Raw genomic sequence first — 17,026 nt, 5'->3', positions numbered from 1 at the left:
ATGTCGTAGATAGTAGGGATGGGCGAGGCTACGGAGTCACGTGCCGCAAACTGACCAATCACGGCCAAGCAACAGCTGAAGATGCAGGGTGGAGAGAAGAGGAGCTCTGGGCGGGGCTCTGGGCGGCAACATGCCTGAAAATTTCAGGGACGGGCGTGATTATGGCACCTGGGGGCCTGGTTAAAACCACAATAGTGAGGGAGGGGGCGTGACAAAGGGAGGGGGGCGTTACTATGCTCAGAAATTTCAGGGCGTCTTCATTTCTGCAAAGGGGGGTGATTAAAGCAGCGGGGAGTGACTACATGCCGAGAAGGGGAGTGTATCCATGCCCAGAAATTTCACCAGAGGGACGATGCTGAAGTTGGTTTCTTATTCGTTCAGTTTCTTATTCGGCTATTTTTTATTTTCTGTTTTTTTTCAGGTTTTTCAATAAAAATAAACCATTGTAAGTATATAATATTATGCGGTCATGTGCCCTCTTGTGAATACACTTAAAAACAGATAAAAATATTAGAAGGCTGGCACAAAAATGGGCATCAAAGTGGGCACTGAGGTATGGTATTAAAGGTGTTAAATGGCTTTGTGCCACTGATCTGACACCTGACTTGCATACCTTGTGATGCCACACATCAAGTTCCTGTCAATCCAGCCTGGCACAAATGGGTTCTGGGCATCAGAACTGGCATCAAAGTGGGCAGAGAACCAATTTTCACACATGCGAATAAGTAACAGCTATTTTTAAGGGGTTAAATGCCTTTGTGCTACTTATTAAACACCTGATTTACATACCTACTGATGCCCCACATGAAATCCATGTCACTCCAGCCTGGCACAAATGTGTTCTGGGCATCAAAACTGGCATCAAATGGGGCAAATCGCCCATTTTCACTGATTTGAATAAGTAACAGCTATTTTTAAGGGGTTAAATGCCTTTGTGCCACTGATCTAACACCTGATTTACATACCTACTGATGCCCCACATGAAATCCATGTCACTCCAGCCTGGCACAAATGGGTTCTGGGCATCAAAACTGGCATCAAATGGGGCAAATCGCCCATTTTCACAGATTTGAATAAGTAACAGCTATTTTTAAGGGGTTAAATAGCTTTGTGCCACTGATCTAACACCTGATTTACATACCTACTGATGCCCCACATGAAATACATGTCACTCCAGCCTGGCACAAATGGGTTCTGGGCATCAGAACTGGCATCAAATGGGGCAAACAGCCCATTTTCACAGATTTGAATAAGTAACTGATGTTTTTAAGGGGTTAAATGCCTTTGGGCCACTGATCTGACACTTAAAATACACAGACAGTGATGCCCTGCATCAAACCCAGGTCCCTTCAGCCTGGCCCAAATGGGTTCTGGGCACCAGAACTGGCATCAAAGTGGGCAAACAGCCAATTTTCGCAGATTTGAATAAGTAACTGATGTTTTTAAGGGGTTAAATGCCTTTGGGCCACTGATCTGACACTTAAAATACACAGACAGTGATGCCCTGCATCAAACCCAGGTCCCTTCAGCCTGGCCCAAATGGGTTCTGGGCACCAGAACTGGCATCAAAGTGGGCAAACAGCCCATTTTCACAGATTTGAATAAGTAAGTGGTGTTTTTAAGGGGTTAAATTCCTTTGTGCCACTGATACCAGAGTGCATACATATAGAACAGGGAGCCCCACAATAAAACCAGGTCTCTTCAGCCTGGCCCTAATTAGTTCTGGGCATCAGAACTGTCATCAAACTGGGCAAACAGCCAATTTTAACAGATTTGAATAGGGACCTGCTGTTTTTAAGGGGTTAAATGGCTTTGGGCCACTGATCTGACACTTAAAATACACAAATAGCGATGCCCTGCATCAAACCCAGGTCCCTCCAGCCTAGCCCAAATGGGTTCTGGGCACCAGAATTAGCATCAAAGTGGGCAAATATAGTGGGTTGGTGTCGGGAATGCCTTGGTTACAGCATCAAAACCCTGTTATTAACTGGGTTACTGAGGAAATTGTTCAATGGTCCTTATCTAAGTCCTTGAAGTGTGTATCTGTGTTGTCTGTCGGTCTGGAAGCTATTCCGGAGTATCTGAAGGTCTTTGAAGACGTGTTCTCTGAAAGCGAGGCTGAGGTTCTACCGCCACATCCATCTTTTAATTGTGCCATCAATTTAATCTGTCTTGTCCTGAGCGGCTGGCCATGAAGGAGTATATTGCCGAGAGTCTTCGTAAGGGGCATATCCGCCCTTATGTTTCTCCTATGGCAGCTGGCTTTTTCTTTGTAAAGAAAAAAGATGGTGGTTTGAGTCCTTGCCTCGACTTTCGGGAACTCAACAAAATCACTGTGAGAAACACTTACCCACTTCCTCTCATTCCTGACTTGTGTAACCAGTTGTCTGGGGCCAAATGATTTTCAAAGTTGGATTTGTGGGGAGCCTATAATTGGATAAGTGTTTGAGAGGGAGACGAGTGGAAGACGGCGTTTCTCACGTGAGAAGTTCTTTTTGAGAATCTTTTTACGTCCTTCGGGCTAACAAACACCCCTGGCCATTTTTCAAAATTTTATTAATATTGTGTTTGCTGATCTGATCGGTCACTTTGCGATTATTTACCTTGACGACATCTTGGTTTACTCCCCTGACAGTGAAACCCATTTTCACTATTTGCGTACTGTCCTTCATAGACTCAGGGAAAAACTACTTTTTTCAAAATTTGAAATGTTAATTTTTTGTACAGGAGTTATCATTTTTGGGTTTGATTGTTTCCAATGAGGGGTTTCACATGGATCCCAAGAAGGTGCAGGCTATTAGTGATTGGGTTCAGCCCCGTGACTTGAAGGGTTTGCAACTAGTGATGAGCGAGTATACTCGTTACTTGGGTTTTCCCGAGCACACTCGGGTGGTCTCCAAGTATTTATGTCTGATCAGAGATTTAGTTTTCCTTGCCGCAGCTGCATGATTTACAGCTACTAGACAGCTTGATTACATGTGGGGATTCCCTGGCAAACAGGCAACCCCCACATGTACTCAGGCTGGCTAGCAGCCATACATTATGCAGCTGCATCAACAAAAACTAAATCTCTGAGCAGTCACAAATACTCGGGAGACCACCCGAGCGTGCTCGGGAAAGCCCGAGCAACGAGTATACTCGCTCATCACTATTTGCAACGCTTCTTGGGGTTTGCAAACTACTATCGAAAGTTCATCAAGTGTTTTTTGCAGGTAGTTAATAGTGATGAGCGAATATACTTGTTGCTCGGGAAATCTCCGAGTATTTGTGACTGCTCAGAGATTTAGTTTTTGTTGACGCAGCTGCATGATTTATGGCAATTATGGCACTTAGCCTCTCTCTTCCCACTGCCCTGTAGCGGTGGCAATGGGGTAATAGTTGGGTGGTTGATGTGACCTTTGAATTGTAAGGTCACATCAAGCCCGGCTTAGTAATGGAGAGGTGTCAATAAGACAGCTATCCATTACTAATCCTATAGATCTCCTGTAATGAATAAAAAAAACAAAAAACAACAATATACCTGTCCGTTGTTCTGTCCCACGCAGTAATCCATATCTGGGGAAAATACAGTTTGCAACCAGGACTGTACTAAGATGCTACCAGCCCAGCTGCAAACTACTGGGGAATGAGGAGATGCTGCCAGCGCAGCCTCAGTGACTAGCGGTGAAGTCACTGCGTCTACCCTCCCTGCTTGCCTGACCCGCGCTGAACTCTGGAGCGTGGGAAAATGCCAGTTCATTTTCCCACGCTGCAGAGTTCATTGCAGTTCAAGCCGGAAGGGAGGGCAGACTATGTGACATCAGCACTAGTCTCTGTAGCTGCACTGGCAGCATCTCCTCATTCCCCAGTAGTTTGCAGCCATGGCGGTTGCATTTCAGCACCGCTCCTAGTTGCAAACTGTATTTTCCCCAGATATTGATTACTGCGTGGGACAGAACGACTGACAGGTATGGTATATTGTTGGGTTTTTGTTTTTGTTTTTTTTTAATTACAGGAGAACAAGGGCGTTGTATGTATTAGCTGGATAATAAGGATGAAAAACTGTGTTTAGTGTTTTATTTCATTAAAAGACTTTATCCTGGCTGCGTCTTTATTGAACCTGTAACAACTATAGGATTAGCAATGGATAGGTGTCTTCTTGACACTTCTCCATTACTAAGCCGGGCTTGATGTGACCTTACAATATAAAGGTCACATCAACCCCCAAACTATTACCCCATATACCACCGATACAGGGCAGCGGGAAGAGAGAGGCTAAGTGCTGAAATTGGTGAATCTTAAAAATGTGACATTTCTGGGGAGGCTGAGAGCTAGTGTTTGTAGCCATGAGGGGTCAATATCCATGGCCCCTTCCTAGGCTATGAATATCAGCCCGCAGCTGTCTGCATAGCTTTTTCTGGAATTTAATTATAAGGGTACCCCATGTCATTTTTGGGGGCTACCCTATTTTAATAGCCAGTAAACACTAAAAATACAGCTGTGGGCTCATATTCATAGCCTGGGGAGATCCATGGGTATTAACCCCTTCTTAGGCTATAAACATTGGCCTCCAGTCGCTGGCTTTCCCTCTCTGGATTGGAAAATTATGCGGGAGCCCGCAACATTTTTTCCCCCCAAAATAATCTTTTATTAATTACATACATGTCCTCTAATTTGCACACACACTATACTAATTGTATTGATCACTGACATATACAGTACATATCTAACTATTCTGCATCTACTTAGTGTATGTAAACCATGTCTTCTATCCTGTCGGCTCCAGCAGTGATTTTAGAGAGGCTGACAAATGAATTACCGGCTATTCTTCTATGTATCTCTCTCTGCAATATAAAGACTATATATATACAGTGTATATATATATATATATATATATATATATATATATATATATATATATATATATATATATATAACCATATGCAAGAAGAAAGAGAAGGCACTCACCGATCTAAATTTCCCAACTTTATTTCATCTTAATGTTAAAAAAATTCCATGGCCGGGGGAGTGAGGAGCGGAGTTCTTGTGAGCAGGGATAGACGACGGCCGTTTGTGCTTGCGCTTCCACGGGTCAGTATTTTGTTAACATGAAGATGAAATAAAGTTGGGAATTTTAGATCGGTGAGTGCCTTCTCTTTCTTCTTGCATATGGTCATGGATTTTCGTGTATTTTCAGAAGAGCACCTATGATCTTGATGCATGGCTGATGCTAGGACTATTATTCATTAATACCTGAACCCGAAATTTTTGGATAACCTCGTTTCACAGACAGTGCCGTTCGTTTTTGGTCTTCTTGGCGTTATATATATATATATATACACACACCCACTAGCTATTGAACCTGTTCTACGCCCGGGTGGCGAGCATTTGTATTGGTATATGGTCTCCATCCTGGTATGCGCCTCTTCCATCCTGCCCCCTAATCTTGTCATGTGCTGCTACCATCTTGCACCCCCATCCTGTCATACGCTGCTCCCATCCTGCGCCCCCTTCCTGTCATGTGCAGCCCCATCCTGTGCCCTCATCCTGTTTTGTGCGCCTCCATCTTGTCATGTGCTACTCTTTTCCTGTGCCCTCATCCTGTCATGTGCTGCTCCCATCCTGCGCCCCCATCCTGTCATGTGCTGCTTTCATCCTGCGCCCCATCCTGTCATGTGCTGCTCCCATTCTGCGCCCCCATTCTGTAATGTGCTGCTCCCATCCTGCGCCCCCATTCTGTCATGTGCTGCAACCATTCTGCGCCCCCATTCTGTCATGTGCTGCTCCCATCCTGTGCCCCCATTCTGTCATGTGCTGCTCCCATCCTGCGCCCCATTCTGTAATGTGCTGCACCCATTCTGCGCCCCCATTCTGTCATGTGCTGCTCCCATCGTTGATGGCCCCCATAAGATGCTCCATAGCATAATATGCCCCGTATGCTGATGCTGCGATTTCAAAAAAAAAAATGACAGACTCACCTCTCGTCGCTGGGCGCCGAGTGCCTAAGCAGGCGGGAACACCAGCGCACTATGGGGGTCAGGTGCTGGAGTCGCCGCTGGCTAAGGCCCCCGGTGTAACAGCGTGTCCCTCCCCCGGCCTGTGTCCCTGGACTGCTATGTAATCAGGCTTGAGTCAACAACCAGAAGGGGGAGCTTTCCCTCATGGAGGGATGGATCCCAGGACACAGAACAATAGACTCATGTGTTGGCTGATTCAATTGTGTGGTGACTTGCGAAGGGCTGGGATCGTATGCTGAGGCGAGATCCTGGTGCCCGTGTGTGGAGGATTAAAAGCTGCCACGTGGAATGGTGTTGTGTCCCTCATCTGCTGGATCCAGTAAACCCATCCCAGGATTATTTTTCTTTTGCCTGGCTTCGGATTGCCAGGTGGCGCCCCCGGATCTGCTCCCTTTGTGTGGACTCATTGTAGACTAATTACGGACGCTGCAGAATTACTTTGATTTGTGTTGTCCCAGTTCCCTGTTCCGATAAATTTTATTGGATTGATTACTGGCGTGGTGTCTCTTCCTGCTCTGTCGCATGCCCCGTCACACCCGGCACTTGCGATATTCACCTGTCTCTGTTCCACCGCCGCGCGCCACTCTGTCATCCGTGTCCTCTGGCTGTGACTGTTGAGGCAGGGGGCGCGCACTGACCACGTCATCGCGCCCTATGACCTGAACGTCACAGCCAGAGGATGCGGAAGACCCGGCGGTGGAACGGGGACAGGTGAATATAGCATGGCTCACCCTCCCCCTTCATACTCACCCTCCTGGTGCGTCTCTGCTTCTCCGTTGGAGATAGCGGTATGCGTTCAGTGCTTACTCATACCGCGATCTCCTGGGCCACAATCCTCCTCCCCGGATGCGTCACACTGTGGGATCCAGACTGTGCAGACGCGTCGCGCTTGCGCAGTCTATAAAGGCTTTGGACAGAGTGACGCTATCAGCGTTATAATATATATATATATATATATATATATATACAGTATATATATACTGTATATATGTATACACACACACACACCACACATTTATTCTATGTGTATATCTCTATTCTATCGTAATCTAACCTGTCACTCTGATTAAAATGTACGTGGCTGATCATTTGCCGGCTTTTAATCTATCTTTCTAGAATATATACGGTATATACATTTTGAAGAATATTACGTTTTAAAACTATGTGTAAATGATTAATAACATTTCTGTATGTAAAATCTCATGTTAAAATCGCACTGCAGTCGGATGTAGATCGGGTGTTAGGTGTGAGAAGTCAGATTGTACTCGCACACAAAACGCCTGACACTCACATGACACTTGCATTGCACTCGTCAGACTTTCCTGCAATAAATAGGACCAATTTTTAAATCGCTAGTGTGTCTCCAGCCTGTGTATGTCGTAGTGGTGTGAGATCAGTGGCCAAGGTCATTTAACCCCTTAAAATTCAGTTACTTATTCAAATCATTAAAATCAATGCCAACTTTGATGCCAATTCTCACGGCCAGAACCCATTTGGGAAAAGCTAAAGTGACATGAATTTCATGCAGGGCATCAAAATGCATGTAATAATGGTGTCAGATCAGTGGCACAAAGTCATTTAACCTCTTAAAAAATCACTTACTTATTCAAATATGTGAAAATGGGCTGTTTGCCCACTTTGATGCCAGTTCTGATGCCCAGTACCCATTTGGGCCAGGCTGAAGGGACCTGGGTTTGATGCAGGGCATCACTGTCTGTGTATTTTAAGTGTCAGATCAGTGGCCCAAAGTCATTTAACCCCTTGAAAACACCAGTTGCTTATTCAAATCTGTGAAAATGGGCTGTTTGCCGACTTTGATGCCAATTCTGGTGCCCAAAACCCATTTGGGCCAGGCTGAAGGGACCTGGGTTTGATGCAGGGCATCACTTTCTGTGTATTTTAAGTGTCAGATCAGTGGCCCAAAGGCAATTAACCCCTTAAAAACATCAGTTACTTATTCAAATCTGTGAAAATGGGCGATTTGCCCACTTTGATGCCAGTTTTGATGCCCCGAACCGATTTGTGCCAGGCTGCAGTGACTTGGATTTCATGTGGGGCATCAGTAGTTATGTAAATCAGGTGTTAGATCAGTGGCACAAAGCTATTTAACCCCTTAAAAATAGCTGTTACTTATTCAAATCTGTGAAAATGGGCGATTTGCCCCCTTTGATGCCAGTTTTGATGCCCAGAACCCATTTGTGCCAGGCTGAAGTGATTTGACTTTGATGTGGGGCATCACTAGGTATGTAAATCAGGTGTTAGATTACGAAGGGAGAAATGGGGATTTCCAGCACATCCATCCAGTTTGAGTAAAATAATCAAAATTTAAAACGCGTCAGGCAAAGAGAGTTCCTCTCTCTTTCTTTTTAATGTTGTTTTTTAAAATGTTCTAAATAAATTTTGATTATTTTACTCAAACTGGATGGATGTGCTGGAAATCCCCATTTCTCCCTTCGTCTACAGCAGCTGTTAATCACCGGCAGGTACGGCACCCATCAGTTACATTTATTTGCAACGGTTCTTAGATGCATGTCTCGGCGTGTCAAGCTTCAACCCTTCCTCTTCCCCCCTCCTCCTTTTTCTGAATTGTCAGGTGTTAGATTAGTGGCACAAAGGCATTTAACCCCTTAAAAATAGCTGTTACTTATTCAAATCAGTGAAAATGGGCGATTTGCCCCATTTGATGCCAGTTTTGATGCCCAGAACACATTTGTGCCAGGCTGGAGTGACATGGATTTCATGTGGGGCATCATTAGGTATGTTAATCAGGTGTTAGATTAGTGGCACAAAGGCATTTAACCCCTTAAAAATAGCTGTTACTTATTCAAATCTGTGAAAATGGGCTATTTGCCCCCTTTGATGCCAGTTTTGATGCCCAGAACCCATTTGTGCCAGGCTGGATTGACTTGGATTTCATGTGGGGCATCAGTAGGTATGTAAATCAGGTGTTAGATCAGTGGCACAAAGGCATTTAACCCCTTAAAAATAGCTGTTACTTATTCAAATCAGTGAAAATGGGCGATTTGCCCCATTTGATGCCAGTTTTGATGCCCAGAACACATTTGTGCCAGGCTGGAGTGACATGGATTTCATGTGGGGCATCAGTAGGTATGTAAATCAGGTGTTTAATAAGTAGCACAAAAGGCATTTGACCCCTTAAAAATAGCTGTTACTTATTCGCATGTGTGAAAATTGGTTCTCTGCCCACTTTGATGCCAGTTCTGATGCCCAGAACCCATTTGTGCCAGGCTGGATTGACAGGAACTTGATGTGTGGCATCACAAGGTATGCAAGTCAGGTGTCAGATCAGTGGCACAAAGCCATTTAACACCTTTAATACCATACCTCAGTGCCCACTTTGATGCCCATTTTTGTGCCAGCCTTCTAATATTTTTATCTGTTTTTAAGTGTATTCACAAGAGGGCACATGACCGCATAATATTATATACTTACAATGGTTTATTTTTATTGAAAAACCTGAAAAAAAACAGAAAATAAAAAATAGCCGAATAAGAAACTGAACGAATAAGAAACCAACTTCAGCATCGTCCCTCTGGTGAAATTTCTGGGCATGGATACACTCCCCTTCTCGGCATGTAGTCACTCCCCGCTGCTTTAATCACCCCCCTTTGCAGAAATGAAGACGCCCTGAAATTTCTGAGCATAGTAACGCCCCCCTCCCTTTGTCACGCCCCCTCCCTCACTATTGTGGTTTTAACCAGGCCCCCAGGTGCCATACTCACGCCCGTCCCTGAAATTTTCAGGCATGTTGCCGCCCAGAGCCCCGCCCAGAGCTCCTCTTCTCTCCACCCTGCATCTTCAGCTGTTGCTTGGCCGTGATTGGTCAGTTTGCGGCACGTGACTCCGTAGCCTCGCCCATCCCTACTATCTACGACATGCCGACAAATTTCAGGGACGGGCGTGATTATGGCACCTGGGGGCCTGGTTAAAACCACAATAGTGAGGGAGGGGGCGTGACAAAGGGAGGGGGGCGTTACTATGCTCAGAAATTTCAGGGCGTCTTCATTTCTGCAAAGGGGGGTGATTAAAGCAGCGGGGAGTGACTACATGCCGAGAAGGGGAGTGTATCCATGGCCAGGAAGGAAGGTCAGTCCTGAACGTGCATTCATTGAACACTCAGGACAGATAGCCGAGACAGATAGCCGAGAGGAGGAAAGCAGTTATGGAGGACGCTACGGCGGTGAGTGCGATTATCGTGCCGTGTGGATGAGCCCCTATCTCTTTGCGCTGTGTGAACACGCGATCATCGCTCCATCTGAATGAGCCCCTATCTTATCTCTCTCTGTGAATGTGCCCCTATGGCAGTGACTGTGATCATAGCTCCATGTGAACTGGTTTATGGGGGAGAATTTATTCTGCGCAATAAATGTTATGTGTTATGCTATTGCTGTGGTGCATAAATGCTGCACTATTAATTTATGTGGTATAAAAGCTGCGTTACTACTGTATGTGGCCTAACTGCCGCGCTATTACTGTATGTCGGCCTTAACGGGGCTGCATTACCTCTTTATGGTGGCACATTACTATTTTTTGGAGCCTAAGACAGGTTATTATTGTTTATTATCCTTCACTATTATTTTTGTTGTAAACGGTGGCGCATTACTATTTATAGCCTATAACCGTATGGCCATCATAACTACAATAATGCAGCCCATTACTGCCCACGATAAATGATAATTTGAAGGCCCATTATACCACGACAAATAATAATGAACCCCATTATAGCCGAACATAACTAATAATGCAATCCATTAGGCCACCATAGCTAATAATGCAGGCCCATTATACACCCACCACCTAAACTAATAATGCATTCCGTTATACCCCCATAAATAATAATGCAGTCCATTATACCACCATAAGTAATAATGCAGCACATTATACAACTCATAACTAATAAAGCAGGTCAATTATGGGAGTCGTTTATTTTATCATATTTATCTATTATTACTGCTAAAATCTAGATTTATCTCTGTGGCTCCTTTCACACTCCCGTATTCTCGAAATGTATGTAAACATACTCCTAAACGCAAGCGTATTCGCCTACATTCCAAAAGAGTTGAGCCGATATTTTAACGCCGAAACGCTTCGCTACGTGTATCAACGTGTATGGTAAGTGTAGCGGTATACATATACGCACCTTGGTTAGCCGTCAAAAAGCAGGCATATGGTATTACAACCTGTTCCTAATCCAACGCGGATGCGCCTGCTGCAATTGCCACGTATGAGGAAATACGTTCTATATGCGGGGCAAGTTGACTCAACTATACTGTGTCAGTACTAAATTTCCAAACCTACGGCCCCACCTGTAATTATGCCCAGGGCCCAGCTTTGCATATAAAAAGGCCCTGTTTGTCTCATCATAAATAAATGTTGGAATATAGAAATTGATGACATCTACAAATGCAGAGGTCCTTGGCCAATAGATAGTGAGAAACTATCATAGAAAATGTTTTTTGGTTTCCTACAATTGTGAAATAAGGTTTACATGTACCATAACATGTGCAATTGTTTTTTTAGTTTGCAGAAGAATTTCTTCGGAAAAAACAAATTGATGGCGTGGACACAACTGGAAAAGCTGTAGAGGAAGCACGAATGGACATAGCGTGCTCCCTGATACAGTATCTAAAGGTATAACCCCACATTCTCAGAACATTATACTACCATTCTATTTTCTATGTCTCACAATTATTGTTATAACCATCAGTGACATGTATAATTAAAAATGTCTTTCCTTTTAAAATCCCTCAGGTTGGCGCCCCTTGAATAGGCAGTAGGGTCAGCATAGAGCCTGGATGGGAGAAGAGGAGACAATGATGACGTAAGGCCGGGCCCTGACTGGCTGGCGGCGGTCACGTGGCCCGCTTCCCTTTTAAGAAGGGGAGGAGGTGCCAGCGCCCTCACTTCGTTGCCGCCAGCCACTGAGTTGTACCTTGTTAAGTATGTCTGCTTTTTTAGATGCCTTGCTGGAGCAAGTCAGAAGGAGGATCGCTTAGGAGGGACCTGGATGGCTTCTCCCGGCGCTGGATGGAGCTCCTTCAGGTGGTGAGTATGGCGCTGCGGGAGGGAGGGCTGAGGCCTTCTTTCTGGCGTGACGGGGAGCGGTAATGGCACCGGCGCAGAGCGAAGCAGGAAGCAGCGCAGCGGCCGGTATGTGTGTGGCGCCGGTCCTTGGGGAGGGCGATCGATTGCTGGACGTGGATACGGCGGCAGCGGTGAGTGCCCCAGCGCTGGAAGCGGACTCGGCACATGTGCTGGGCCTGCGTGATGTCCCCGGTAGGGCGGGCCTTGGCACACGTGCAGAGGCCGTGTCTGATAGTGCGGCAGTGGTGTCTGATCCCCGGTAAACACGTGCTGCTGAGAGGATGTCAGCGGATGACGGGGACGGCAGTTACAGTGGTGTATGTGCGCAGCAGGCCCTCGCCATCGGTTGGAGCGAGCAGATGGCATCGGCAGTTGATGGGGAGGCGGGGCCTGCAGCTGGTATGAAGACTGCTACGTGTGAATGGGAACGCATGGCTTTAGATGCGGCTGAGTTAAATGTGGTTTCGAAAAGGAGCTGCAGATCAGGGAGACCTGTGTCCATTTATTGCAGTACACTATAATACGCCATTTACCAAACTCTTCATTAAGAGTCACAGAACCGGCGCAGCACACCCATATCCGTAGCTTCAACCCTTAAACTTATATTGGGGTCCAAGCTGTGATCGAACTCTGTCTATGCGCTGGTCGGAGCTGTGGAAATGGCTGAGCTGGTCGTGCAATGCCATTCCTGTAAGTGGATGGGCTACGGCCGATGTGTCTGTAACTCTGAACACTTGACATATTCCCATCAGTGAGTGACATAAGAAAGTCCCTTCTATTTACCCCACATAACCAGAGCCATTTATTTTGCATGATCCCGATTGATAAACTTCTCCGTCTAGAAACTTCTGTTATAAATTTTTATTCTTAGCGATCCAGTATACTCCTCCCCAGTGGCCTCTGTCTGTCTTGTCTCCTTTGGTTTGACTGCTGTATTCGTCCATCGATCACCTTCTGCAAGCGCTGGAAGAAAATAACAGTCGGCTAAACCGAGAGGTAAGAGCCGCAGTCCCCGTCACACGTGTGTGGTGTTCGGAGGGCTTGGTATATGCTCCAATTATAGAACTTGTCCTCCATTAGGCGCTGCACATTCTGCCACCATACTTACCGGATGCCACAGTAGACCCCATTCTAAGTCTGTGCTGCCTGGTGCATTGCATATGGATGTTGCAATTAAAAAATTGCATTGACCTCGCATGACACTCGCTTATGTTTCTTTCTTTTTTTCTGTCCGGAAATCAAACTTTTTTTTTTTTTTTTTTATCGCAAATGGGTATGAAGCCTAAGGATGAGAACCGGCAAAGCCAAAGCTTTTCCTCCACATGCGCCTGGACTCCCTGACCGTTTATGGTGAGAATTCACATCACATGACCGTCGTGACTAATGGTGATGTCATTCATGGTGACGTAATGCCACACTCAGAAACTGTGAGGGATTAGAGCCATGGCAGCCGGGCTCAGACCATGTGTGCACCATTAATGTCTTCCTCCATTTCCTTTACAGCTGCGGGAGAAGCTCAGTGACAAACTCAACTACTACTTTAAGAAGTTGGAAGACTCCACGTCGCATCTGCTCCGTTGGAGAAGCGAGAACCACTATGTGCTCCATGGTTTTCCCCTTTATATCTGTATTTAGTCATTTTTGTATAATAAAATTTTATATTTTCTATGTTTTTGCGATACTGAGTCGCTGGTTTCTCGGTAATGGGCCGTGTCCTCAGCGTTAGATAATTTACATCAAGTTTATAGCTTATATTAATTAAACCGCTTGCAGACTCCGCCCCTCCCATTAAGCCCTTCCCACTTTTTAGAACTCTGTCATAAAGGTGGGCCCAGCTGGCAGAGCGTAAGTAATGGCTCTTTGTAGCTGCTTGCAAGCAGTGAATTGAAACATCCCCGTTCTTGCATTTTCACAACTGCCACGATATAAACACGAGCGGCTCCTGGTCCTCATGGGTCTCTTGTGTCCAGATGTCAACGGTACAGCTGACGATGTAGTGCTGATCTGCTGCAGCAGCGTTGGAGGCCCTGCCATGGTGGCCATGAGGTTTCATCCCTTAAACTGTTCTCTTTTTAAAGGGGTTGTCCATGACTGTGACATTGATGGTCTCTCATTAGAGTATGTCATCTGTGTGTGATCTGTGGGGGTGCGACACCAGCACCTCCGCCTTTTAAGTTGTTCGATGGAACTTGTCAGTCCCTGCGCTGCACAGCTCCGCCGACAGACGTGCTGTACCCGACCTTGGACACAGCCCCGGTGACGCCGCTGTGCTGTGGGTGTCGGTGACTGAGCAGCTCCGGCTGACACCAGGGAAGAGCTAACAGCCAAGATGGCGGGTGTAACCAGTGGTAAAGACAGGCTATCAATGTTAACCCCTTATTGACCAAGGCAATTTTTACATTTCTGACCACTGTCCCTTTATGAGGTTATGACTCTGGAACGCGTCAACGGATCTTGGCAATTCTGACGTTGTTTTGTCGTGACATATTCTACTTCATGATAGTGGTTAAATTTATTTGATATTACCTGCTTTTATTTGTGTAAAAAATGTAAATTTGACAAAAAATTTCGCAATTTCCCAACTTTGAATTTGTATTCCCTTAAATCACAGCGATATGTCACCCAAAATACTTAATAAGTAACATTTCCCACAAGTCTACTTTACATCAGAACAATTTTGGAAACAATTTTTTTGGTTGTTAGGGAGTTATAAGGGTTAAAATTGACCAGCAATTTCACATTTTTAAAACAAAATTTAAAAAACTATTTTGATTAGGTTCCACCTCACATTTAGGAGTCTATATAGCAAAAAATACCCAAAATGACACCATTCTAAAAACTGCACCCCTCAAGCTGATCAAAACCACATTCAAGAAGTTGTTTAACCCTTCAGGTGCTTCTTGAGAGCTAAAGCAATGTTGAAGGAAAATATGAAAATTTAACTTCTTAGTCATGGAAAAGATCTTTTAGCAACAATTTTTTTATTTTCCCAAAGGTAACAGGAGAAATTGGACTGCAAAAGTTGTTGTCCAATTTGTCCTGAGTACGCTGATACCCCATATGTTGGAAAAAACTGTTTGGGCACAAGTTGGGGCTCGAAAGGGAAGTACTGAAGTTTTGGAATGCAGACTTTGATGGAATCGTCTGCGAGGCGTCATGTTCCGTTTGCAGAACCCCTGATGTGCCTTAACAGGGAAAAAACCCACAAGTGACAACATTTTGGAAAGTAGGCCCCCAAAGAACTTGTGTAGATGTGCCTCCTTTGGAATGAATCTGTTTCCTGTAAATTAGTAGTGCATGGAGGTGTGGTACCATTTAAAGCAATCCTTCATACACAGGCCAGGTTTTTTGGGGCAGGTGTCGCATTGATAGATGGTGTCCTTGCGTATTCCTCATTTGGAGCACACTTGGCTCCTTTTTTGCGGCTTTCATTTTCTTCCAGTTGGCGGGACCACCCCCGGAAAATACTGACCTGGTACAATACGTGTACCTTCAGTTCCAGAAGTACTGGGGCCCGCTTCTTCCCTCGTGCCAAACATCAAGGCCTTAACCACTACCTCCTGGAAACGAAGGTACGACGTATCGGTGTTGTGTGCACATCGTGACAGCAGGAAAGCGTTGAGCATTGCCATTTGTACAATGTGCACGGACAGCTTTTTGTACCATACCCTGGCCTTTCTCAAAGCACTGTACGGTTGGAGGAGTTAGGTGATCAGAGAGATCAACGCCCCCCATGTTTTTGTTGTACCCCAGTACACTGGTCGGTTGGCTGACCTCTGTAGAGGTACCCCTTACAGTGCTGAGGGCGCTGCCATCACCGTGTATGGTGGTCAATAGGACATCCCTTTTGTCCTTGTGCTTGACCACCAGCAGGTGGTCGCTACAATGGGCTTTGCTCTCACCTTTTGTGAGAGTCGGCCCAACTAGCGTCTTCGGGAGACCTTTCTGTTTTTTGCGGACAGTACTGCAGGCTGCGGTACCTCGCGCAGAGAGGGATTTGTAGAGTGGGATGCTGGTGTAAAAGTTATCGGTATAGAGGTGATAACCTTTATCCAGCAGTGGGTGCACCAAATCCCACACAATTTTCACACTCCCTCACAGGTTAGAAAGGACACTCAGGCGGTTCAATCCTGGTGTCCTTCCCTTCGTAAACTGTAAAGCTGTGGGTGTACCCTGAGGTACTCTCACACAGCTTGGACAGTTTGATTCCGTACCTGGCCCTTTTGCTGTGCAGGTATTGATGGAATTTGAGCAGCCCCTTAAAATGAATTAAGGACTCATCCATGCAGATGTCCCTTTGAGGCACGTACACTTCAGCAAAGTTTTTGTTGAAGTGTTCAATGACCAGCCGAACTTTGAACAGACGGTCAAAGTTGGGGTCATCTCGTGCGGGACACCGTGCATTATCGTTGTAAGGGCTCATTTCCACATGCGAGGCACACGTCCATATCTCGCATGTGGAAACCAAGCTGTGGAGCCGGCACTTTGGAGCGGAGCGTGCAGCTACATGTGTTCTTATGCTGTCGCACGCTCCGCTCTGGAGTGTCGGCTCCACAGCTTGGTTTCCACATGCGAGATACGGACGTATGCCTCGCATGTGGAAATGAGCCCTAATGCAGGAACTTGGCCTCATGGATGGCCTCAATACACGTCCGGGTCATGACCATTCGGAACACTGGAGTGTTATACAAAATATCCACACTCCAATATTGCCGAAGTTCAGGCTTCTTCAGGATCCCCATGTGGAGGACCAGGCCCCAAAAGTGCATCATTTCAACTGCGGCTACAGGAGACCAGTTAGAATATGATGAACCCAAGTTTTGGTCCAAAAATTGCTGAGCATACAAGTTTGTTAGCTCCACCATGAGGTTAAAGAAAGCCTCAGAGAAAAAGACTTTGAAAAAGTCTAGTTCTGTGAGGCCGGT

At 45.7% G+C, this 17,026-nt stretch overlaps 1 long non-coding RNA gene across 2 annotated transcripts; it reads left to right on the top strand.

Annotated features, from left to right (window-relative positions):
- Nucleotides 1-10,056: 10,056 nt before the first annotated feature.
- On the top strand, nt 10,057-13,771 carry LOC143803862 (uncharacterized). 2 transcript variants are annotated; one of them, XR_013220963.1, is made up of 7 exons: nt 10,057-10,197; nt 11,538-11,648; nt 11,769-11,838; nt 11,976-12,062; nt 12,973-13,097; nt 13,383-13,451; nt 13,605-13,771. It is a non-coding gene; the product is annotated as an uncharacterized LOC143803862 (long non-coding RNA). The 2 variants fall into 2 exon arrangements; XR_013220962.1 differs by having other exon boundaries at nt 11,769-12,062.
- Nucleotides 13,772-17,026: the final 3,255 nt, after the last annotated feature.

The sequence above is a fragment of the Ranitomeya variabilis genome, chromosome 1 (genome assembly GCF_051348905.1).
Source record: "Ranitomeya variabilis isolate aRanVar5 chromosome 1, aRanVar5.hap1, whole genome shotgun sequence".
In the NCBI taxonomy this organism is placed as follows: Eukaryota; Metazoa; Chordata; class Amphibia; order Anura; family Dendrobatidae; genus Ranitomeya; species Ranitomeya variabilis.
This window is presented reverse-complemented; position numbering and strand designations above follow the sequence as displayed.